At 43.4% G+C, this 27,416-nt stretch overlaps 1 protein-coding gene and 1 non-coding gene across 2 annotated transcripts in view; both read left to right on the forward strand.

Annotated features, from left to right (window-relative positions):
* LOC126365867 (facilitated trehalose transporter Tret1-like) overlaps positions 1–27,416 on the forward strand; it is a 459,878-nt gene that overhangs the window by 112,674 nt on the left and 319,788 nt on the right. Inside the window, exon 2 of the mRNA XM_050008548.1 lies at positions 12,923–13,020. The gene's annotated coding sequence lies outside the window, so the exon portion shown is untranslated. The remainder of the gene's footprint in view (positions 1–12,922; positions 13,021–27,416) is intronic.
* Positions 20,481–20,555, forward strand: Trnas-cga (transfer RNA serine (anticodon CGA)). The gene has a single exon. It is a non-coding gene; the product is annotated as a tRNA-Ser (tRNA).

Below are 27,416 nucleotides of genomic sequence, written 5' to 3' on the forward strand. Positions count from 1 at the left end.
GAACGTCTCACACCAGACGAGTGTAACCCCTATGTCTGCGTGGCAGAGTAATGGTGGTGTACGCGTACGTGGAGAACTTGCTTGCGCCGACATAGTGTAGCTGAGGCGCAATAAGGCGAACCAGCCCGCATTTGCCGAGGCAGATGGAAAACCGCCTAAAACCATCCACAGACTGGCCGGCTCACCGGACCTCGACAGAAATCCGCCGGGCGGATTCGTACCGGGGACCGGCGTTCCTTCCCGCCTGGAAAGCCGTGCGTTAGACCGCATGGCCAACCGGGCGGGCATAATACACTCCTGGAAATGGAAAAAAGAACACATTGACACCGGTGTGTCAGACCCACCATACTTGCTCCGGACACTGCGAGAGGGCTGTACAAGCAATGATCACACGCACGGCACAGCAGACACACCAGGAACCGCGGTGTTGGCCGTCGAATGCCGCTAGCTGCGCAGCATTTGTGCACCGCCACCGTAAGTGTCAGCCAGTTTGCCGTGGCATACGGAGCTCCATCGCAGTCTTTAACACTGGTAGCATGCCGCGACAGCGTGGACGTGAACCGTATGTGCAGTTGACGGACTTTGAGCGAGGACGTATAGTGGGCATGCGGGAGGCCGGGTGGACGTACCGCCGAATTGCTCAACACGTGGGGCGTGAGGTCTCCACAGTACATCGATGTTGTCGCCAGTGGTCGGCGGAAGGTGCACGTGCCCGTCGACCTGGGACCAGACCACAGCGACGCACGGATGCACGCCAAGACCGTAGGATCCTACGCAGTGCCGTAGGGGACCACACCGCCACTTCCCAGCAAATTAGGAACACTGTTGCTCCTGGGGTATCGGCGAGGACCATTCGCAACCGTCTCCATGAAGCTGGGCTACGGTCCCGCACACCTTTAGGCCGTCTTCCGCTCACGCCCCAACATCGTACAGCCCGCCTCCAGTGGTGTCGCGACAGGCGTGAATGGAGGGACGAATGGAGACGTGTCGTCTTCAGCGATGAGAGTCGCTTCTGCCTTGGTGCCAATGATGGTCGTATGTGTGTTTGGCGCCGTGCAGATGAGCGCCACAATCAGGACTGCATACGGCCGAGGCACACAGGGCCAACACCCGGCATCATGGTGTGGGGAGCGATCTCCTACACAGGTCGTACACCTCTGGTGATCGTCGAGGGGACACTGAATAGTGCACGGTACATCCAAACCGTCGTCGAACCCATCGTTCTATCATTCCTAGACCGGCAAGGGAACTTGCTGTTCCAACAGGACAATGCACGTCCGCATGTATCCCGTGCCACCCAACGTGCTCTAGAAGGTGTAAGTCAACTACTCTGGCCAGCAAGATCTCCGGATCTGTCCCCCATCGAGCATGTTTGGGACTGGATGAAGCGTCGTCTCACGCGGTCTGCACGTCCAGCACGAACGCTGGTCCAACTGAGGCGCCAGGTGGAAATGGCATGGCAAGCCGTTCCACAGGACTCCATCCAGCATCTCTACGATCGTCTCCATGGCAGAATAGCAGCCTGCATTGCTGCGAAAGGTGGATATACACTGTACTAGTGCCGACATTGTGCATGCTCTGTTGCCTGTGTCTATGTGCCTGTGGTTCTGTCAGTGTGATCATGTGATGTATCTGACCCCAGGAATGTGTCAATAAAGTTTCCCCTTCCTGGGACAATGAATTCACGGTGTTCTTATTTCAATTTCCCGGAGTGTACATCTTACTTCTCAGTATGTGGCACAAAACAATATACTATCGCACTTGGTTACGTCTATTAGCCGCGGAAGCGCCAAAGAAACTAGTACAGTTAAGCGTATTCAAATCAGAGATACGTAAACAGGCAGAATAGGGCGCTGCGGTAGGCAACGCCTACAAAAGACACAAAGTGTCTGGTGCAGTTGTTAGATCGGTTGCTGCTGCTACAATGGCAATCAAGATTTAATTGAGATTGAACGTGGTATTATAATCTGCGATCGAGCGATGGGACACAGCATCTCCGACGTAGCGAAGAAGTGGGGATCTTCCCCTACGACCATTTCACGAGTGTACCGTGAATATGAGGAATCCGGTAAAACATCAAGGAGTCATATGGGGTCCCTGATACGTCTAGATACGACTCTGACAGGTGACACGTTCGTAAGAATCTTAGCTGATCACTTGCATCCGTGCATGTGTATTGTGCATTTCAACGGACTTCGGCAATTCCACCAGCACAATGCGACACCCCATACGTCCAGAATTGCCATAGAGTGGCTCCAGAAACACTCATCTGAGTTTAAACACTTCCGCTCTCCACCAAACTCCCCACACATGAACATCATTGAGCATATCTGGGATGCTTTGCAACGTGCTGTTCAGAAGAGATCTCCACTGCATCGTATTCGGTTGGATCTATGGACAGCCCTGAAAGATTCACCGTGTCAGTTCCCTCCAGCACTACTTCAGGCGTTAGTGGAGTCCGTGCCACGTCGTGTTGCGGCACTTCTGCGAGCTCCCGGGAGCAGTACACGATATTAGTCAGGTGTACCAGTTTCCTTGGCCCTTCAGCGTAGAATGTAAAATAAATCTGGAAGTTTAAGATACGTGCTAGAAAATGATTGAACGTTGAAATTTACTAATCAGTTAGGTAACAAAAAAATAATACAGCCTACCTGGACCATGTTTTCATTCTCAAAACACGTTGAGGCTGTGGACCCCACAACAATAAAATTTTAACATGCATATATATAGCTAGAGTTATACTGCACTAGATATGTCACTTCGAAGTGATAGGCAGTTGGGTAAGGAAGCCCCCCCCCCCCCCCCCCCCACACACACACACAAAACGTATTGGACAGTCGTTGAACTACCGTTATATTTGTGAGCTGTCCTCTGAGAAGCTTCTGGCACAAGTCTGGTGTGCTAAGTGACGCTACGATTTTTTGGAGTTATTTTTAAACCCGTTCTACGGCTTTGGCTAAAACCGATACGTTACCTACGAAAGTCCGAGGTACAGGCGAGAGCGTCAGTGACAATTGGAACCTCCCTTCCCCGATACCGTTTTCCGCATAGCGCCGGAGACCGCGCTTGCTTCGTACTAAAAACATCTCGCGTATTTCTCAATTTCACGAGCAGTGCCATTTCTTACGTGTACAGGTAGTATGTATGCAAGTGAAATGTTTATAATATTTTTCTCTTACGATCTGTTGCCGCAGCGTGTGATAATGTCACGAAAGAACAGAGCACCTTCGCCTTGAGTGACCTCTCGCTGCCCACTTGTTTGCTCCCTCTCTGCGCATTGCTCCGCCTTTCATTCATCTCGAAGGGTTGCGCAACGATGCGTAACAGAAGGAGCTACGGTTTAGGATTACCTAGTCAAGCAAGTTAGCGCGGAGACGCGCCGTTCTGCCGGATGCAGCTGTGGCGTGACGTATTTTCCGGAACTGTCACCTGTTAAAGGCCAAGGTAGCTTTCGGTGTAGAGGCGGCGTCGCGTGAGCCACGCAGCTTTGAAGGTGACCCGCGCACGCGCCCGCGGTGCTTAATTCCTGTAATAACTGCGAGCGCGAGACCTCTTATACGATAATATAGCTCCATGTCACGTTGACATTAATTTTGTCTGAAGCGAAGAAACTCTACACCGTCCAGTCTCATTAATGAGGAACTGTCAAAAGCCAGAATAAACACCTTTTGCAGTGTGGGTGGATCGCTGCGAAACGTTCAGAGAGTCAATGACGTTCTGGAACGAACCGACACGAACACGGAGCCATATTCCTACCACAGGCTGCGGTAAGTCTCTCGGCTGAGGATCCGTGGCGTGAACAGCCCGTTGGGATGGTCACACGGATTCTCGATTGGGCTTTAATCCGGAGAGTTTTGTAGCCGGGGCAGTACGGTAAGCTCACCCTTGTACTCTTCAAATCACACACGTACACTGCGGACTGTGTGACACGTTGCATTATCCTGCTGGTAGGTGCTATCATGCTGAGGAAAGACAAACTGCGTGTGGGATTGAATATGGTCCCCAAGGATAGATACATACTTGTGTTGATCCATTGTGCTTTCCAGAATGACGAGGTTACCCAGGGAATACCACGAAAACATTCCCCAAACTATAACGTTCCCTCCATGTTTTCTTTCAGACGTTTCACACAACACATGCCAGCGACCACCTGTCCGATGGAGCATAAAACTTTGTAAAACGTTGTTCTGTTAACAACTTAAAAAATGATCAAGTGCGAGTAGAACTCGCTGAGGGTTCCGTACAAACTGAATTATGTACACAGACAGTTCATCCATTCCGTGAATCGAGAATCTCGACGATTCTTGCCAGTTATCGACTGGCAAGATATCGGTCGTGCGATTTACAAGACTTTAGAAAACGTTTTACTTTCGATTTTGAAGCAGGATAACAAATGACTAAAGGAATTTTTTTCGAGTGATATAACTACCAATTAACAATTTTCTGATTTTTTCCTTTATTTATACTGGGAAACCTTGCTTCTTGCCGAACTTCATAGTTCTGGGTCAATGGGCAGCACTCTATAGGTTCTAATGAGAGAGTTTGCGAGTATCAATATATGTGACATAAATGGTCAGATATTTCGATTTCATGGACTTAGAAGCTTAACATTTTTATAACACCAACGGACCACAGACCTAAGGATGTGACAAAAATTAACAAATGATAAAAAATTTTCCTTTGTGTGATATAATTACAAATAACAGTTATAGGAATTTTCCCTTTAGTTGAACTTTGAAACCTTGCTTCTTGCCCAATTTCATTATTCTAGGCCGCCTAGAAGTTCACGAGTATTAACACTTTGCCATCCGGCCGTTGCCGCCGAGCCGTTCTTTCTCAGTCTAGGGCACTGATGACCTCAGATATTAAGTCCCATAATGCCCAGAGCCATTTGAACCATTTTTTAACACTTTGCCGTCCGGTGACACCACAGAGGTCTCGTGCGCGAAATAGCGGTCAACGGCCGGCGACACAACAGTGGTGACAGCACTTCAGTATCTTTTTCATTCTGTTAGGTAACAATAAGTTACACACGTCAACAAGTTCTTTGTTTTTATAAGTACTTGTGCACTTTCATCATGGCAGACGAAAGAGACGATACGATTATTTACGATGAATGCGTGGAATTCTTGTCTGACGTTCCAGACGCCTTGGCCGATTGGGAAGAAGAAAGTGTATACAAAAAAAAAAAAAAAAAAAAAAAAAAAAAAAAAATTGAAGCAGAATCGACGGAAGATAGTGAAATACGTCCAAGAAGAATATGGCAAACGCTACGGTGGCCAACTGATTTGGATGAATCAGGCGAAGAAGACAGACTATGATTTACTGAGGACGAATAATAATTTGAAGGATCTCCGGGTCCAAACATATTTCCCAAAGATACACAGAGGGTCTTGGATATCGTAGAATTATATATTGGGAACGATCTATTTGAATGTATTAGCAACAAAAACGAAACCACCAAGTATTACAGTCAAAATTGCAATAGAAGGAAAATTGATTAAAAAAATGGCCGTCCGGTGTGGCCGAGCGGTTCTAGGCGCTTCAGTTTGGAACCGCGCGACCGCCACGGCGGCAGGTTCGAATCCTGCTTCGGGCATGGATGTGCGTGACGTCCTTATATTAGTTAGGTTTAAGTAGTCTAAGTTCTAGGGGACTGATGAACTCAGATGTTAAGTCCCACAGTGCTCAGAGCCATTTGAACGATTGGGACCATTCAAAAATGCCAAATTTATCGACGTTACGGCATCCGAACTTATAAAATGGTTTGAGCTTGCTATCCTTATGGGAATTGTAAAAAAAAAACAAGGATCCATGATTACTGGTCAACGAATCCACTGATAGACACACCGATATTTCGCAAAACGATGTCCCGCAACCGATTCAGACAAATATTATCACTTTTACATTTCTCCGACAGCAACAACAAACCGGCTAATGCCGACCGGTTTGTCAAAGTGCAATTTGTGATTGATTATTTTTCCAAAAAGTTTAAAGAAATATTTAATTTAAATCAAAGCATCTCAATTGATGAAGGAATGATACCATGGCGTGGACAGTTAAATTTTAAAGTTTGCAATCCGTCGAAAATTACGAAATAGGGCATATTCATCGGATGCTGTGTGATTCGAGTACGGGATACATTTCCTCATTCAAGACATATTCCGGCGCTGGACAACGTTTAGCAAAAATAGTGATGGAACTATTGACACCTTCTTATGGAAAGTGGCATCACTTCTACATGGATAATTATTATAACAGTGTAGAACTTGCAGAGAAGTTACTACAAAAGAAAATTCGAGTTTGCGGAACGATACGGAAAAATAGAGGATTTCCGGAAAAATCAAAGCGCTCAAAAGTCAATGTGGTTGAAGCTTGTCATCAACGAAAAGGTGACAAGCGGCCGGCGACAAGCCACATAATCCGAATTAGCGCTGCCGACGCCAAGCGAATAAATTTCTACGAGACTTGCGGACAGCAAAGTGTTAAAATATGTAACATAAATGGCCGTATCTTTCGATTGCAGTGACTTAGGAGCCTCAATTTTTTCATACTGCCAGGCGACCGTCGACCTTAGTAGGTGACTTAACTTTCAACTTCATACGTCTGCCCTTCCTGAGAAAGTGGGTTTCTAACAGTCGGACAGACGGAGAGACAGACAGAGAGAATGATACCAAAGAGGTTCTTTATGGGTTCCGTTTGAGGTATGTAACCCTAAAAACGAAGGATAATGAGACATATAGTTAAGTGGCCATCATTTTTTGTTTCTTTTTTTGGTGGGTTGAATTCACCAGCAAAGTCTCAAATATTTAATGAGACAAACCTGGACATTACTTTTAACTCGCGGTTTCAAGCTTTTTGTATACTATTTTATGACGTCACTTCTTAATTAAGCTGTACATATTTTCTGTTTTGTAAGATAACCAGATAGTGACCATAGGAGTGATAATCAAGGTCACAATCGAGATAAACTAATAAATTCAGAATAAATAAGAAAAAATGGTTTCACAAAAATTTCACTCAGGGATTGGAATCTAGGCCGCCCAAGATGTCTGGATTCATTTGCCAGTTAACAGGGCGAGTACACACTTGCGGCACGTATTGGACAGCTCACTGACCACGTCGTTCCCGCAGCTTCCACCGGACGCGTCATCGGTAGTCTTTCATTTTGCTGTTTAATATGATTTTGTCTTAAAATTACTCTTGTACGGGCGATTTTATGGGAAATTCTTTAATCGCATTGTTGCATCGATGATTTAAATATTCTTGGTAATATCGAAACAGCAACCAGATTGGCTGCAGCGTTGTAGTTCTTTGGATAGATTTGATGGTCTGAGAGGTACTATTAACGATTACTGTTCGCTTTCTATGGTTTCCCTGGTATGAATTCACGGAAACGACGGATCGTTAAAAAAGCATCAACTGACATCTGTGTTTACGAACCTGACCCTCTCGGTGCTTGACTTACATGTAAAGGAACAGCTGCATATTTAACTATGAATCGTCGATGGAACCGTGGGGACGCAGTTGTATAACACATTGAGAGGAAGAATGAACTTGCCTCAGGTTGCAATTAAATGATCTCCAGTTTTATTGTAACGTAATGAATTTTGAGGTTTCTATCATCTTCAAATGTATCTGTGAACAGTTCCCACATCCTGGTGAGGTACGTAGAAATATAAACTTCCCATAGGTGACGGAACCACAGGAATATAGTCATACTATAAACTTATAGTAATAATGAATTTGTCTCAGACTGGAATTATTTGATCGTGCTACAATTAAACTAAAGATCATTTAACTGTAGACAAATTCATTCAGACTCACAAAAGGAGCACATGATTTTGCTCCGTCAGGTGTTGCCGCAACATCGGCCAGTTTGCCGCAGTATGCAGGATTTTGCATACCAGATATACACTGAAGCACCAAAGAAACTGGTACAGGCATGCGTATTGAAATACAGAGATATGTAAGCAGGGAGAATACGGCGATGCGATCGGCAACGCCTATTATATAAGACAAGTGTCTTATTAGATCGGTTACTGCTGCTACAATGGCAAGTTATCAAGATTTAACTGAGTTTTGAACGTGGCGTTATATTCTGCGCACGAGCGATGGAACACGGCATCTCCGAGGTAGCCATGAAGCAGGGATTTTGCCGTACGACCATTTCACGAGTGTACCACGAATATCAGGAATCCAGTAAAACATCAAATCTCCGACATCACTGCTGCCGGAAAAACATCCTGCAAGTATCTTCACGCTGTGAAGCATTTCAGTAAAATTGGTCAGTGGGCGCGCAGATCATTTATTACAGGCGTGTCCTTGCACTCCGTTAGAAGGCAAATACTAGAGAAGAGCGCAGACTCGCGAAAAACTACATGCAGAAATGTTTCCAGCCGTGTAAGGAACGAATGCCGACGTGAGGGTCCCCAGTGTGCTCCAAGGCGACGGCTGCTCCCGGAAAATTTTTCACAGTTCACAATTATTCAGCATCGGTCTCGTTTCTTTCGTGTCACACCTCATTTTCGACTTTTTTCTGGCAGAGTGCAAGATAAGGCCCATAGTAAGTTAGCTGCTCCGACCAGTGTAAGTGAACTGATGAGTCCGACTGAATTTATCATAGCGTAGTAATACGCTACTATATCATGAATCTCTTTCTGCCGCGATAGTCTGCCTTTGCAAGTAGAAAATGTGTATAAGTCCAGGCCTACGGCACTGGAGCACATCATGAGATATTTGATGTCCTAGAAAAAGAATCTTGTTGAGCCGTTGTGATGATACAGCATCAATTGTCGCAGCAACGATATATGACAAATGTCGGCCTGAAATCATTCATGTTAAATTTAGTGTAACGCAGACAATGGTGGTACAGAATTATGTTAATTTCTGTTTCGAAACCTGCAAATTTCGTGTCTGTTGTTACTTATATTTCATGAAAGGCCCAGCTGCCAAGCGGCGACGGAAGGAATCTTCCACCTGGGCCAGGCAGCTAACGGTCGTACGCAGGAAAATGGTGGAAGCTTCTCTTAGACGCTGTGGCCTATGTTTTTAACAATGAAATGTTTCATAAACGAAAATGTAATGTTGTAACTTCAATCTGTGTCAGAGTTCGATGTTATCTGTTATGAAAGTGCCACACTTGATGGCAGATGTACACTGAAATACTTACGTAGCAGTCATCTGTGTGTTGTGTTATAAAGTAAAACGTTTCACTTCTTTTAAAAAGAAAATTGTTAAAGAACTAATTATTTTGGAAATTGGTGACAACAGTTTATTTATATTGATATGAGGGAAGGTCAGATAGAGCGGTGATTTTTACTGAATGTAAATTTATATGCCCTACGAAGCCGAAAGAAAGTGATGTTTAATTTCTGACTTATCGAGTTTTATAAGAAGTGATATCAACTGTGAATCTAGAAATGATTTTCAAAGCGTACAGATCTGATAGGGTATATCAATGAAACATTATCAGATTTATTACTCAAGAGACTTCTAAATTCAACACAAATTGCATAATTAATAATTTCCTGCATTCGAGAATTATTATACGCTTACCAGAGATAACTAAGCTTACAGATCTTGGTGTTAATAACCTTGGTTCCTACAGCAAGGGATAAGCGAAAAGATAAAGATCTTTGGATTTAACTCACGTAATTACGCCAAAAGATAATTTTTCTGAAGCGTTTATACTATTCAGTGATCACAATTCCACCGCTAAAGTGAAGTGAGCCTGTCTAAATACTCGTAATAATTTTACCTATCTTCGGAAGTGCAGGGGTGCGCTTAGACGCGATCTCTGTGAAGAAGGTAGTGGAACTTACTTTGCCTATTAAATGCGCAAGATACTCTCAGCCAGAGTAGTCTATAAGCTTTTGATCACTAAAATATCTATGTGGAGATTGATAATGAGATAGTAATATCTCACCGTTCGATACATTTTCCGTTTTCATAGTAATTTCGCTTACTGACACATCTGTAAACCTGAGATTTCTGTTGTGTTGGATTCGATTTGCCTCTAAACGGGCTTCTCAGAACACTCCCGTCTGGAAAGTGAAACCAGTTCCACAGACGTTTTTGCTATTGTCACTGGCAGGATTTCTCCAGTTCGGTCTTTGTCGTCTTCCCACCACGGCCGGTGGCGTTTGACATGCAAACTGTTTAAACGCAATAGCAAACGACCGGAACTCGACAGGAATTTCTAGCGACCACCTTTTAATAACCACGTTAAAAACCGGCTGCAAGTGATGTAATATGATGCTTGTGGGATGTCACAAATGTTTGAACCCGTCGGTATCCGTGAGCTCGAGGTCAGGTCATTGCCAGTTAAAGGGAAAAGTCTACTGTTGATCTGCGGGTTCTTTATAACTGAGACCGGCCTAGTGATGAAAAATATGGCAATGCTTTGAACATAAGGAAAGAGAACGAAATAATTTACAAGTAGACACAAATAAATGATTGCATTTTCAGAAGAAATTGGATTATTTATTCAAGAATAAGTGCTTCACAAATTGAACAATAGCACGTTGGTCCACCTCTGGCCTTTATGCAAGAAGCTATTCTGGTCGGCATTAATTGAAAGAGTTGTTGGGTGTCCTCCTGAGGAATATCGTACCAAATCTGTCCAGTTCGTGCATTAGATCGTCAAAATATGACCTGGTTGGGGTACCCTACCCATAATGATCCAAAATTTCTCAGTTGGGGAGACCAAGCGGCTTTGTTGTCCAAAACGGGGTTTGGCAAGCTAGAAGACAAGTAGCAGAAACTCTCGCCATGGTGAGCAGGCATTATCTTACTGAAATGTAAGCCCAGAATGGGTTGCCATGAAGGGCAACAAAACAGTGCGTAGAATATCGTTGACGTACTGTTGGGCTGTAAGAGTCCCCTGTATGAGAACCACAGGGGTCCTGCTCTGAAAAGAAACGGCAACCCACACCATCGCTCCTGGTTGTCGGGCCGATAGTCAACATGATGTCCTACCGCACTTTACTCCGAGAAGCCCCAGATGGCGATGGGATACCAACGTCACTGTACCAGCCATACGGCCGGACAACCAAGAGTGATGGTCTTTGGGTCCCATTTGTTTTCGTAGCAGAACCCCTTCGATTGCCATCCACAGCACTGTGGTAAGTCGACGATATTCTACGCCATGAAGCATTATGGGCAGGCCCCGCCAACAAGCTCGGGATTTGGATGATCTCACGTGCCCACTGGACAGAATTTGGCGAGATATCCCTCAAGAGGACATCCAGTACCTCTTTTAATATATGCCAAGCAGAATAACTGCTTGTACAAGGCCAGAGGTGGACTAACACGTCACTGACTTGCCCAGTTTGTGAAGCTCCTTCTATTAAATAAATCATCCAGTTTTTCTGAAACTGTAGGCATTTGTTTGTTTGTATACGTGTATTTTCTATGGGGTCGAGGTCGGGTGATTTAGCTGGTTAATCAAAGCGCAACAGGATACCTCAGTGTTTGTGAAACCAAAAAGAATGCCTATAGTCAACAAGACTGTTTTTATTTTGGAAGTGTCTACAGCATGTTCATCACGAAGACGTAGAATAAATGGCAAAATTAATGTCCACCAATGTTGAAATAAACATAGTGGTTTACGTTAGCGATAACATGAGGGAATGGGCACAAGCTGCGGTACGAGAAACATTCCCAAAGCATCACAGGACCAACCTGAACGAGACTTTCAACATACTGCTGGTTAGATGACACCTTACCGTGTTGAGATGTTGGAAAGTCCAGCCGCGCGTGATTAGCCGAGCGGTCTCAGGCGCTGTAGTCATGGACTGTGCGGGTGGTCCCGTCGGAAGTTCGAATCCTCCCTCGGGAATAGGTGTGTTTGTTTGTCCGTAGGATAATTTAGGTTAAGTAGCGTATAAGCTTAGGGACTGATGACCTTAGCAGTTAAATCCCATAAGATTTCACACACATTTGAACATTTTTGGAAAGTCCACTTTGATGTACGAACCAATTGGACAACGTAATTCAGGTGTGCTTATGAATACACCAAAGACAATATCTCCTTTCTGTCATTCTGTTAAGCCTCCACGATCGCCGATCTTGCTGTGATGGTTCTGTACAACGGACCAGCGCGTGCGTGCGAAATCGCGCGTACACACACACACACACACACATACAACTTAACTGCTATTATTTACGTCAGTGGTGGAGGGCCACATGAACCTGATACAGGTTCTGTAACATCTACAGCGCTCCGAAGCGACCAGAAAATGAGTAATACTTTGCTTGGGACGTTAGTAAAAAAACATTAATCCTAAATAGATGATATGGTGATCCTATACGTTCATAGCTCAGAGAGAGTCATTCTCTTCGAGGGAGGGACCTGAAGGGAGCGTGGGTAAAGTTCTATTAGGCAAACACGACAACCAAGGTAATCTTATATGTACTCAGCTCGGCAACAGTCCTTAGTGTTGAGGTATAGTGTCATTAAAAACAATGTAGTAATTACAAAATCGTATTATTCAAAATAATAAAAACATACGAACACGATTTTTTGTTTGATACTCATCCTGGAACTAAGCTTTCTATCCACTTCTGTGCGCAAAGTAAGCTCACCTTTAGTTGCTCGTCAGACTTGAAAACGGTATTAAGTTTCAGCACACGTCTTGTCAGAATCTCCGCAGTTACAGATTTAATTGCAGATGTTTTTCATGTCTTAATAGGATGATATCGGCAATGCTTTCCTGTTTCCCTCCCTCTTAATACATTCTCGGAAGAAGTGCTTTGCCGGCCGATTTTGCTACTCTTCCTGATTATTTTTAACTATTTCATGTATGGTTCCAAAGATTAATCGGGAGCCTTTCATTTTGGGGAGGGGGAAAGGGCTGTAACGCTGCTACGGTTGATTTCGTTCTGTGTATAACAAGACAAATTGCGTCCTTTGTTGCAGGATCCACAGTTGTCGAAGCTACAATCCAGACTGAACCTGCAGTGAGAAAACTGGATCTTTGCTATTCAACTTGTACTGCCAACGCCATCTATTTGAAGGTGAGTAAACGTACAATCTATAACTCAAAAGACGCTACGATCGCAGGTTCGAATCCTGCCTCGGGTATGGATGTGTGTGATGTCCTTAGAACTACTTAAACCTAACTAAACTAAGTTCTAGGGGACTGATGACCACAGACGTTAAGTCCCATAGTGCTCAGAGCCATTTGAACCATATAACTCAAAAGAATTTTTTCCGTTAATTTATGATAGTGGGTTCTTTTTCGACAACCCTGGATTATTAAGCTTTGTTCACTTCCCTTCAGCAGCTGATGGGTAGTTGCAGCAGTCAGTGTCTTGCTAGAAAATACTCCCCACAGGGAAAAAAAAAATACTGTGCACATCATTAAAAAATGTCTGCAGATGATCCTGCACCCACTTCAGCTCTTATATCAACAGTATAACAATCGCTGGCGTTTCCTCTTTCAATCGTTAGACACTGAAAACGCCTACTACCGAGTATAGCCTTCAGACTTCCAGACACTAACGGTATGAGTTTCAAACGACACCACCTGAATGCATCATTTCAAACTAAACGTCCACTCTATGCAACAACAAAATAAAACCTGTATTTTCTACTGGACTGCAGGCGTGCTCCTTCTTCACATTGCCACTCGCTTTTCTCCTATACAAGCTGATGTCCCAAACTCCCCCCCCCCTTCCTCTATCTTCTGTGTATTTACTCCAATATGCTAAAGACACAATTTTCCTCGCCGTCAGTGCCATCCTCAATTCATCCAACGATCCATTCAACTCCAACTTAACACCTCTTGATGAGACCAGTGGTACCGTCAACACTGTAAAGATCCAGACAATAGTTGTGGCACATACCACACGAGCTGTCGACCTCCGTCGTCTAAGAGACCACAACGGTCCCACTCATCCTGCTAAACCACTACAATAAACGTAGGACTAACACTCGAAGAGAAAATGACTTAAAATCTTCGCCTACTACTAATCAAGAAGAAGTCACAAAGCAGATATAACAGCTGAATGATCGAATCCCACGACCATTTTCTACACACATACACCGCTGGAAAAGTTGCTGGTACCTTCTTAAACGACGTGCAATTTGTCTCGCATTCCGTATTCGATAGTTTCCGCCCACATCCTGTATCAGTTCGTAAAGTTCCCATACCATTTCAGACACGCAGAACACTCTACCGGCCTCATATCTCCCATAATCTTGATCCCCTAATCGTTACAAACACTGGCCTGCTGCCGCCTGCATACCAAGACATCCCACCTTTTCTTCATCTCCTTTTCCAGTGTAATTTTAGTTGCCTTCCCTGAAATCTATTCATCCTATCAACCGTAATCTACCCTACATGACCATTTGATTATGAAGACTCCAGTCATCTACCTCTTGCCTAATTAGAATCGTATACAGCTTCCAACAGCCATGTCTCGTCTATTAGATCCCGTCTGTCCAACATTTTTCCTGGAGTCATTTGGTGTAAAACAGCAAAGAATCAGACGCACAGGGTATCCAGGGGAGCAATTGTCAATATTTAGGGATATGGCAGGAACGATGATTCTAAGCAAAAAGTCTAATAAACATTGGCTACAAAATGCACACCTTAAGAGATATGGGCATTTATTCAGAAGAAGAGATGTGATTCGCAGCAGCGGAGATGAACAAGTGCTCAGCGCTCTTAAGGTGTTTACTTTAGAGCCGATGATAACTGGATTTTATTTTTCTTGTTTTGGTCCGTACTGCCACCTCTTGGAATGTGAAAAGAAGAAAGCTTGCAGTAGAAGAGTTGTGTTTCACAGTATCGAAGACGAAGTGCTCATAGCTCTTAACGTACGCATTTTAGAGCCCATATTTATTAGACATTTTTTCTTCGAATGATCGTTCCTGTCGTATCCCTGAATACATGGTATTGATCATTTCTCCTGGGACAGACTGTACATGTGTAGGATCAGGGTGTCCAGAGACTTTTGGTTCAAATTAGTACAAGAGGTACAGAAAACCAAAACAAATACGTTTAGATAAGAAAGTCAACTTGCAATGTTGGGGAACATTTGGTTAGTGGGTCTGACGTAAGCTGTTGTGTGCGTGTCGCTGACTGTGAATGCGTACTGATATTCAAAACAGCTATGTGTACGGATGACTGGCTGTACTCGTTGGATTCACTCCTGAATGCTGCACAAAGTACGTACTTCCAGCGCAATAGGACACCAACCCATTTGCAGCACTGAACATCTGAGAGCCAACTTCATTCATCGATGGGTTTGGATTGATCGAGGTGGCCTTGTAAACTTGACCAACCAGGTCATCTGACCTAACCTGTACCTGGTGTATGAAACCGCTGTGGAAATAGAAGACTTCGTCTCTAGAATAGCCGTCGCTACTGTTACCATAGCGGACATTCCTGGGATCTTCGAACGGGCACAACAATCAGTGGTCCGACATTGTACTGCGAGCACACAAAAATGGTTCAAATGGCTCTTAGCACTATGGGACTTAAATGCTGAGGTCATCAGTCCCCTAGAACTTAGAACTACTTAAACCTAACTAACCTAAGGACGTCACACACATTCATGCCAGAGGCAGGATTCGAACCTGCGACTGTAGCGCCTAGAACCTCTCGGCCACCCCGGCCGGCCGAGCATACAGGCCAATGGGTGCGCGTTCGAGCAGTTCCTGTGAATGCCGCTGCTGTATCTTTGTAAATCGTCCCTAGCATCAGAAATTGCCTTTAGGGACCATACGAACCACAATTAAATGTATTTGGTTTGATGTTCTCTACCTCCTGTATTAATGTGAACGAATAGTTTCGGAACATACTGTATAAGTTGTTGCACGTGTACGCCAGTGTAGCTACGGGTGAATAGCTAGCAGCCAATAAACTTCTGGAAGCCGAAGTTTTAGTTTCGAAACCTTACACGAAGCAGGACTCGCCGAGTCTATGGTTTATTTAGAGCGAGAACTGATCCGCTACAGTTTGCACCTACGCTCTTCGTGGACTAAGTTTACTCCCAACCTGTTATTGTACATGGTGGTGTACTGTTTCTTCGAGAGTCCGTTGTCCACTTACTTTGCGCTTTCAACACAGTGTGCGATCAGTTTATTGCATTGTAGCTGCCTTGCCGTGAAAAATATTAAGTAATTTCTTTTTGCAGTTAGTTTTAATGTGACAGTTTCATCTACGAGTTCCATCAGTAATATGTGGAACAGGCCTATGACACACACACCACGCCACCTACATACTCATGATGTAATTCTTAAGCTACAAACTTCCGATGGCAGATTTAGGAGATGACCATTATGATGTGACTCTGTTGAGCACATAGCTTGCAGCGGAAGGTCATAAAATGGCAGCGGAAGACAGCAACTTGTCACACTACATCGTTACGGACGATACGCCTAATAGCGGCTGGCATTTGTTCTGAACTACTACCTTGTGGTTACAGATAACTCATTCCGCAAAACTCGGGTAATTTCTGCCAATCCATTCCCGGGTGGTAAGTGTTGGCTGCTGGCAAATTGCCATGGTTATCCCAGCTCGTCGACAAGAGAGAACAAACACGCAGTACTATCGTGAACCGTAACACGTGTGGGTATGCAGTGCAGAGGAACGCCGACCTCGGACACGCGATCATATGTCCTACTTTGCTGCAACATGTAATTTTCCGTAAAGAGAAACATCTGTTTTAACAAGAGGCTGGATTTCGCCTGGTTATTTCCATTCTTTAGTGTATAACTGGTGTGAAATATTTTAAAAAATACATATTTTGTGATATTTCGGCAACCTAACTAGTTACCATCTTTAGTAGTGTTGTTTGTCGGATAATAGACACGCAAAAGAAAACTTTGTCAGTTGGAGGCCACAAAATTTATCGCTTATTTGTTTCTATTAGCTAGGGTCGACTGTGAAGTCATTATCGAGCATATACAAAAACATACCAATCACAGCAGAGAATCTAAAATGTTAAAAACGTAATAAATGACAGTGACGTAGATTCGACGCAAGGAACCTTCCAGCACACTGGTATATAGTATTACTCTGCATAATGTCGCACGAGATGTGACGCGTAAATCAATTTACCAGTCCACATGTGGAACCACATATTAGCACTGGCATGTGTGTCGAATATAATACATGGAAGAATCACATCAGGATAGATTGAGGACAAACTTAAGAACCGTGCACTGAAGAAACGTTTTATCATAAGTGAAGGTGAAAGTGTATACTCATTACACCAACATGCAGACTTAAGTTCAATCAGCTGTTTTAATTTAATCCAAAGATACACTCAAATATATTATATATCTAAATCGATGCTAAATGTGCATGCATGATACATAATCCATTATGTGATAGTTAAATATTACATTTCTAAAACATGCTGACCATAACGTTAGTTATATCTTCAAAACAATATAAACTTATGACATAGAGCGAGAAAATTGCAATTTAAGTATAAATCTTTTAGACAACATAATATTGGACAGTTCCAGGAAGGACATATGTATGTGCATGTCACTGTTGTAAACTACGAATCCACACTAAATTTGCCAAGGAGGAGATGGTAATAAGATGAATTACCTTAGATGTTTTACAATCCATGAAACAATCCCTGAGTTACAATCCATGAAACATTAATTATAAAGTTATAGCTAAATAAGACAATAATATAAAAGTCTAATACATAACTCGCGTTGTGTAATAATACCAATTACACATGGCATTCACAACGGAGCACTCACAATCGAGCATGTTCAGCTTACTTTCAAAATTAATTTATAAGGAATACAACATATTCAAGAAAGCTTTTCTGAATATATATAAATGTAGTGAATGTTGTGAGCTATAAATGTACTGGAGTGAACTGGTTTCCTATCTTTGTGTCTGTGCTGTAATGTTGAACAATGCAAGTGATGTGCTTCTGTAAACGCTATCTGGCAGAAATGAGTCGCCAAAACTACCTACAATTATATGGCTGTATTTGAAGGAAACATTTACCAAAATAATCAGAAAACGGAAAGCTGTACATTAAAGAAACTGTCCAGCGAAACTCTGTGTTGTGCAGTGCAATGAACAGTGCTACAATGCGTGACGTAGGAGTACTTGACTTGCTATTTCAACACACAAAGCTAACAGAATAAAATGCTTCAAGAGATAACAAAACGAATACTGAAAGAAAAAATAACTCAAAACGTTTCTCCAAAAATTATCTGTGAGTCAACGTAAGTAGCTGACTAAATAAAATTTGTGAACACTGTTATACACAAGAGAATGTAACACTACTCTGTAAGGAAGAGACTTTCTGACAAGAAATGTTATTAAAACTCAATTTTACCTTAGCTGAACCTTATATTAATTTTGAAATGCAACACCTAACTGTGAATGGTGTTACTGTCTTGACCATAACGCAACTACCCATCACAAATTTTCACGGCTTACCTGTGGCAACGGAAACTTGGTACTGCTCGAAGTGATGAACATAAAAAATGCAGCGCAGCAGCAAACTAACTAAAAGGAATGTTAGCCTTGCGCAGTGTAATGCAAGGACGTGTACGTATTCCAAGCAGATCGTGCTTCAGTTTTAACCTGTGTCTTCCGCGAAGTGCAATGTGGCGGCACAAATATTTACAAATCCACATTTTTCGCGAGGAGACAGCGCGTCTACTAAATGATGGAAAAGAGACTAGCATTGAATCACTATACTGTCGACAATGAAACTCATTCTTTGACTATTACAATCATCTTTACAAAAATTACTTCTTATTAAAAATATGCACTGCCATGAATTTAGTCATTGAAATAGTAAAGGAGTGTTAAATCTATAGTGTCTGAGTGCAAGCCATGTGAAGAGATAATTTTACTTACGTCAGAACAATGAAGCTAACTGACAAAGAAAAATGCCACTAAGACTTCCTGTTTTTCAAACACATTTTAAATTACGTGCAGCTAAGAAATGCATTAACAACATTACCTGTAAATATTCACACTTCTCAAATTAATCTTTACCAAATTATATGTTCAAAATTCAACATCCTTTGTAACTTTATGTTCTGGAAGCTATTTCCACCTGACTCATTCACTTCCTTCCCACAGTATGCTACTGCAACGGCTATGCTACTGTGAACCAAAGAGCACAGAGGATATGCTCAGAACCTCTATGCCGTAACATACGGATTATTGAAGAGTACTGTTTGAAAAATGTCCAGAGTAGGGATGTGAAGTATGACGCATCGAATGAAAATAAAGAGCTCACATCACCTTCCTTGAACACTAGAAATAAACTGGAAACCTTACATGATTCAGATTTTCAAAAGACGTCTGTAACATTCGGATTACAATTATTTAGTAACTGTTTCTATTAACACCGAACGAAATAACAAAAAAGTATTCTCGATGTTCAACATTATAAATTATGAATTTAGATTTTTGAATCACTAAAATGGTTGTGGAAATACCTGAAACCGGTAAGGATAATAAAATCGGTACAACTTAATCCATTAAGATAAAAGCCACGAGAGTAATAATGTAATATTGTTCCCAACAACAGATCGAAAACAATTTGACTTGTTCTTTAAAAATGTTACGTTCATAACTGCCTACTACGTGAAATAGGACCAGCGACAGAACTGGTCGCAGTTTCGTGGTATTTTGCTTCTGACACAGCAAGACTTACAGCCTGTGATTATGATGACATTTAAAGTGACGATGTCTCCTTATAGAAATGTCTTGATATCCTAGTTCGCACTGTGTGATCTGTTCTTTTGCGTTTTGAAACACACACACACACACATGCAGATGAAATTCAACACATCTCTTTACTTTTCTTATTCATTATGTATGACTGATTTTAGAGTGGAGTACACAGTAGGGCTTTGCTCATCCGCCATCTCCGTTGAACGAAGTGCAGCATTGTTTAAGGCAACGAACTTACAGACTGGATGAGTGATATCCTATGATCTTCTCCATTACTTTATTTGTGGTTACTTAACTGATAAAGTAAATTTTCTAAGAAAGGCACATCGATTGGTTTTTCTATTTTAGTTATTCAGTCTTTATTTGCGACTCGTTTCTCGAATCGCGGCCCTTTTGTCAAGGTTCATAGTATGGCACATTTTTCATGATCTTCCCCATTGTTTTCGAAGGAGACTTTATTTCCTAAATCACTTGAGCCGCAATAACGGAACTCTTGAAACTTCCTGGCAGATTAAAACTGTGTGCCCGACCGAGACTCGAACTCGGGTTCGAGTCTCGGTCGGGCACACAGTTTTAATCTGCCAGGAAGTTTCATATCAGCGCACACTCCGCTGCAGAGTGAAAATCTCATTCTGGAAACATCCTCCAGGCTGTGGCTAAGCCATGTCTCCGCAATATCCTTTCTTTCAGGAGTGCTAGTTCTGCAAGTTTCGCAGAAGAGCTTCTGTAAAGTTTGGAAGGTAGGAGACGGATACTGGCAGTAGTAAAGCTGTGAGTACCGGACGTGAGTCGTGCTTCGGTAGCTCAGTTGGTAGAGCACTTGCCCGCGAAAGGCAAAGGTCCCGAGTTCGAGTCTCGGTCGGGCACACAGTTTTAATCTGCCAGGAAGTTTCATATCAGCGCACACTCCGCTGCAGAGTGAAAATCTCATTCTGGAAACGGAACTCTTTCTTACACAAGGCCAATGCGTATTCATATTCGTGTTATTGTTCAACTCAACTTGTGCTCCGTCTTTAATGACTGAGTCCACAGTACCAATTACATTCCTTGTAGACATCGTCAACGACGGATGTCAGTGCCGAACTTCAGGATAAATGGCACATAATGCCTCTCGATGCAAATTTTATATTTCTTCACGAACTGAAGCGTTGTGGTGAGGCGCAAGAAAAATTAGAAGGGTTCAAGGCCTGTTCAAACGGCTCTGAGCACTATGGGACTTAACGTCTGAGGTCATCAGTCCCCTAGAACTTAGAACTACTTAAACCTAACTAACCTATGGACTTCACACAGATCCATGCCCGAGGCAGGATTCGAACCTGCGAGCGTAGCGGTCGCGTGGTTCCAGCTCAAGGCCTGTTCCAATCTTTCAAGATATACCATATCGGTGACATGGGTGTCTAGCGTGTTGACTGTAAATGTGTAGTTATGTTACTGGAAAGAGGTTCGTGCAGCTGTTTAGTACAGATGATCGTAGACTTAGCGTAACGTATCTATTTAGTTTAGCTGCAGCTGTCCAGTGTATGTGTCTGGGATGATAGTGGGTAGAACTGAGAAACAGCCTCTCCAATTGCTTTATTGTAGTCCACTACCGGTTTAGGCCCGATTTCTAGTGGATCTGAAACTGACATTGGAAATATATATATATATATATATATATATATATATATATATATATATATATATTGACTATTTAAATCTTTATATTACAGAATACGAAAAGTTTATACGTACGCAGTGTAAGTACAGAAGAAGAAAACAGAGGAATATATAGTTTGCGGTACTTAAGAAACTGCTTACAAAAGTAAATGTTGGATAGATTACAGACGATGTGTCGAACAAGATAGTAGGAAAAATGAGCTCATTGTAATTATAAAACTGGCATTTTGATATATTATAAGTATTTACTTGCTTCAGGTTTATAAGGAATTATATTTTGATATGATAGAAAATTTAAACTGCTTTCTTTACCAATGAAGAGGTGAAAGTAATTGTTTAGATTTGATGAAAATCTTACATAGTTGCAATGGACGGTAGACCAGGTCAAGCGTAAAGTTACGTCCTGTAGCTTGAACGAGTAGAAGCTAGAGCACAGGGAATTGTAGAGGGTGCTAGCATGTCTGACGCAACGTGGACTGTTTGCAAGATATGGGCACGTTTGCAACACTTGAATGGATTTCCGAAATTGCGGAGTGTCTTCAAAGGAAGCTACCAACAACGGGGCGGCATATGTCCGGGTTATTTAGGGTCCACTACTAGCTGACCGGTTTTCCCTAGATTTTTTTAGGTGGACACAAACTGCTGTTTCTCCTGTATGTCCCTAACATGTCCCTTCTTCATTGTATGAAGAATTACGAGGTTGTTTTCGATCCGCATAAGGTGTGACTATTTTGTACGAGATGAGTTGCAAAGTACCTATGTTTTTCCGTTATAATTCAGTGTATTACTTGTGTCACATTATAAGATTTCCAACACTTTGTCCGATGTAACTAGCCTTACAGTCAGAGCAGGAAATACTGTACATGCCACCGCTTTGGTATAAATCTTGCTTGTATTAATGTTACGTATTAATATGATGTAGCAGTGACGGTTGTGATTTATAAGTAACGCGTACGTTACTTGAAAAAAAAATGATTGCAGAGTTTACATGAGACATGACCATAGAAAGGAATTAGTACCCTGTTGCACAACAGCAGCCCTCTCTGAACATGGAGAAACTTATAAGAGGATAAAGTGCATAGAAGGTGTTTAATGTAGGTGACCGCAACTACAGTGGGTAGAGTGTAGTGAGGCCGTTTAATACAGGTGGCCGTAATGACAGTGGGTAGAGTGTATTGAATTGTGTAGTGTTGTGCATGTGGCATTGATGGCAGAGGGTAGAGTGTATTAAAGCTATTTAATGCAGGTGGCAGTGACGACAGTGGGTAAGGTCTAGTGTAGCAGTTTAATGTGGATTGTGATGACGGTGGGTAGAGTGTGGCTAAGCTGTTTTACATATTATGATGATGATGATGATGATGATGATGAGAGTGGGTAGCGTGCATGTGGCTCTTACATGTTAAGTGATTGATGATTGTATGGTGTAGCTGTTTATTGTAGGTGACTATTCTATGGATGGATTTCAGTGTAGCTGTTTAGTGTACATGTCTGTAAATATTAGATGTAGAGTGTAAGGTCATCATCTCTGTTGCCATTGGTGGTGATGAGAGAGGAAGGATGGCGGCGAAACTCGGCACCAGCTCCCTAACAGTATCATGGGAGTGTAACATCCCGAACTGACAATCAGGTAGCCATCGACAGTGGTGCTCTCATGCGTAAGACGCCATGAAGAACTTGGAAATGTGTTCTAGGGACTTAAGTGGGAAGCGTTGGAAGAAAGACGGCCTAGTTCTTGCGAAACAGCGTTGATAAATGTAGAGAACCTGTTTTCGAAGACTGTGCGACCATTAACCTGCCACTGGCATATGTCGCTTCAGAAATAATGAGAACATCAGAGGTTATCGCGGATGCAGAGGCGTATTTGTACGTTGCTCATTACATGAAACGGACAGTAACGTAAATCGATAATACTGGTATGATGCAAGCTGCAGTGTAAAGCGGCTTGCGGACTGTATATTCACAATTCCTATCACAAGCCTCCAGGAATTAGTTGTAGAGGGGAGATCGGAGATAAAATTTTGATAAGGAACTAATGAATTGCGGGAAAACCGAAACAGAAGAAAATATAAGCATTTGATATGTAGCGCAACAGAAGACTGCTGATAATTAGTGGACTGACAAGATAAGGAGTGAGGAGGTTTAGCGCAGAAGCGGCTTAGGGAGGTTCATATGGGAAATACTGACAAGAAGAAGGGATGGGTTGACAGGACATCTGTTAAGACATCGCCTGTGAAGATTATTTAGTGTAATTATTATTATTTCACTCCGTCTTCAGGCCACGAGAGTGTCCGCACGTTCCAGCATTGCACGAGTCACAGCTGTGTGGGGCCGGCCAAGGTGCGGCAGATCAGACAATTTTGCGCGACCTTGTTGTGATGATGACAGACGCCTCGCCCAACGACTCACCGTGATTTTGTTCAACACTATGACATCCTGCAACCAACTACAGATATCTGTGATGCTTTGATTTCCCGCCAAAAAAAGTCAATGACATCAGGTACTTAAAGGAGCTGTAGAGCGTAAAAACTGAAGAGGAAGAAAAGGATTGGAATACAAGCAGCAAATAATTGAGGACGTAGGTTGCAAATGCTGCTCTAAGATGAAAAGGTTGCCACAGGAGAGGAATACGTGGGGGCCACACCAAACCAATCAGAAGACTGACGAAGGGGAGGGAGGGGGGGGGGGGGGGGGAACTAATGTCTGGAAATTGCCTGCTTGGATGTACAATAGGTTTGAAGATCGGATCGCATTCAAATCTCCCGCTTAACAGTACTTACACAGCGCACACAATGAGCTCTGAGCTATGTGTTCTGCATACATGATGTGACGCAACATGTGAAGGTTGCTGTGTATGGACGGGTTACTCCTGTAACCGAAATTGCAGATCTGAAGATGGTTCTACAGGAACCCCAACCGGTCATGTGAATAAACATTTTTTGTAGTTAAGACGGATTATAAATAACATTGGACTGTAAACATGTTGCCTGGTCGGACGAGTCTCGTTTCAAATTGTATCGAGCGTGTATGTGGGGCGTGTGCAGTTGGAGTGATATGGGACCCCTGATACGTCTAAATACGACTCCGACAGGAGACAAGTACGTAAGCATGCTGTCTGATCACCTGCAACCATTCATGTCCATTGTTAATTCCGGCGGACTTGGGCAGTTTCAGCAGGACAATGCGACACCCTACACGTCCAGAATTGCTACGGAGTGGCTTCATGAACACTCTTCTGAGTTTACACTCTTCCACTGGCCACCAAACTGTCCAGACATGAACGTTATTGAGCATATTTGGGATGCCTTGCAATGGTGTGTGGCGGAGGGCACTTTACGTGCCATTGTCATTACCTCGCTTTCCTGTTCCAGTCGCGTATGGTTCGCGGGAAGAACGACTGCCGGAAAGCCTCAGTGCGCGCTCGAATCTCTCTAATTTTACATTCGTGATCTCCTCGTGAGGTATAAGTAGGGGGGAGCAATATATTAGATACCTCATCCAGAAACGCACCCTCTCGAAACCTGAACAGCAAATTACACCGTGATGCAGAGCGCCTCTCTTGCAGAGTCACTTGAGTTTGCTAAACATCTCCGTAACGCTATCACGCTTACCAAATAACCCTGTGACGAAACGCGCCGTTCGTCTTTGGATTTTCTCTATCTCCTCTGTCAACCCGACCTGGTACGGATCCCACACTGATGAGGAATACTGAAGTATATGTCGAACGAGTGTTTTGTAAGCCACCTCCTTTGTTGATGGACTACATTTTCTATGGACTCTCCCAATGAATCTCAACCTCGCAATCGCCTTACCAACAATTAATTTTGTATGATCATTCCACTTCAAATCGTTCCGCACGCATACTCCCAGATATTTTACAGAAGTAACTGCTACCCTTACGGTTTTATGGACTGCCCTGAAGGATTCAGTGTGTCAGTTCCCTCCAGCACTGCTTCAGACATTGGTCGAGTCGATACCATGTCGTGTTGCTGCATTTCTGCGTGCTCGTGGGGGCCCTACGCGATATTAGGCAAGTGTACCAGTTCTTTGGCGCTTCAGTGTAGATTCGTTGTATGAAGCTAAAGGTGATGCGACCTATCTTCATCTGTGAAGGCCGCGCGGGGTAGTCGCGCTGTCTTAGGCACCTTGTCACAGCCCTACCCCCGTCAGAGGTTCTAGTCCTCCCTCGGGCATGGGTGTGTGTGTTGTCAAAAAAAAAGGTTCAAATGGCTCTGAGCACTATGGGACTTAACGTCTAAGGTCATCAGTCCCCTAGAACTTAGAACTACTTAAACCTAACTAACCTAAGGGCATCACACACATCCATGCCCGAGGCAGGATTCGAACCAGCGACAGTAGCGGTCGCGCGGTTCCATACTGTAGCGCCTAGAACCGCTCGGCCACCCGACCGGAGTGTGTGCTGTCGTTAGTATGTATGTTTACAGACGGGGTATTATCCACAGAGGTAGAAAACGGCAGAAGTTGTAATCATCAGGAAAGGCCCTGATAAGGATCCAACGATGCCGAAATCCTATCGGCCTATCTGTCTGCTAGATGTAATGGGCAAAGCATTTGAGAAGTTGCTGGCTGACCGACTTTTGAGACACAGAACACTGCATGGTATGAGTGATAGGCAGTTCGGATTCCGAAAGGGTCGCTCCACTCAGGATGCGATCAATGAGGTTTGTCGGATTGTCCACTCTGCGACATCGAAGTATCTCCTTGGCATAATGATAGACATCTCAGGGGCCTTCGACAACCTGTGGTGGCCGGCACTCTTCTCTCGACTAAGAGAGATTGGGTGCCCGCAGCCGCTGTATGGTTGTCTAGTGGCCTACTGTGATGGAAGAACTGCTAAAATAAGGGCTCCGGGAGCCGTCGTATCAAAAAGAGTATCCCGTGGTTGTCCCCAGGGATCGGTGTGTGGTCCCATTTTCTGGGATATCACCATGGAAACATTGTTGAACGTTCTGCAGGGAGAAACTGCAGTTCTGCGTGTCGTTGCTTATGCGGACGATCTCGCAATTCTAGTGGAAGGTGACACTCGCAATGTGATCGAAGACAGATCACGACTGGCTGTTAGACTGTTAGCTGACTGGTGTGAGAAGACTAAAATGTTTATTGCACCACAAAAATATCTATATATGCTCTTAAAAGGCAAGTTAAATACGGACCCAACAGTCAGAATTAATGGCCAGGCAGTGTCGCGACAGAGATATGCCAGTTACCTAGGGGTATATCTAGATGAGAATTGGAGCTTCATTCCGCATATTGAACAAATAGCGACAAAGTCCTTAGCTCTGTTCAACAAGATAATATCGATAGGACAAAGAAGGTTTCATCTGCCGTCAAAGGCAATAAACATCTACCATAACAGTATGTTGGCACCTATAGTAGGGCACGCATCCAGTGTGTGGGCCCACAGGCTAGCTCTGGTGAAGCCTGCGGCTGCTGTCAGGCGAATACAGAGGAATGTTCTGTTGAGATGCATTGGTGCATTCAACACAAGTCCAACAGATGCACTGTTGGTAATTATGGGTCTATGTCCACTAGAGCTGTTAATAAGACAGCACGCAGCCTCCTACTGGCTGCGCAAACAAAATGTTGACATGGTGGAAAATATAATGGGCACTCCTCTGGTTAGCGTTAAATCCATCCGAGATAAAATGCTCGACGTTTGGCAGGACGAATGGGATGGGTCCAGTACAGGCCGTAGAGTCCATGGGTTTCTACCCACAGTAAGGGAAAGACTAAGGAACAAGATAATGAAGCCCTCACAGGGCCTAGTCCACTTCCTCACAGGCCACGCCCCCTACCCCACGTACCTGCATAAAATAGGTAAAAGGCCAACACCGGAGTGTGACTGTGGTGCCCACATAGGATCGCCAGAACACACAGTGTTTGAGTGTCCAATATATGAACAGGCTGTCTCAGTTGAGAAACAGCTTCTCCAGACAAGAGACATAAATGTTATACTAACAAGTGGCGAATTATTTAGATATTTCGCAAAGTTAGTGAATAAAATCTCAAGGTAGGCCTAGCGAGCCTACCTTGGGAGAGGGTAAATGCGCTTCA

Source organism: Schistocerca gregaria, chromosome 4, assembly GCF_023897955.1.
Source record: "Schistocerca gregaria isolate iqSchGreg1 chromosome 4, iqSchGreg1.2, whole genome shotgun sequence".
Taxonomy (NCBI): Eukaryota; Metazoa; Arthropoda; class Insecta; order Orthoptera; family Acrididae; genus Schistocerca; species Schistocerca gregaria.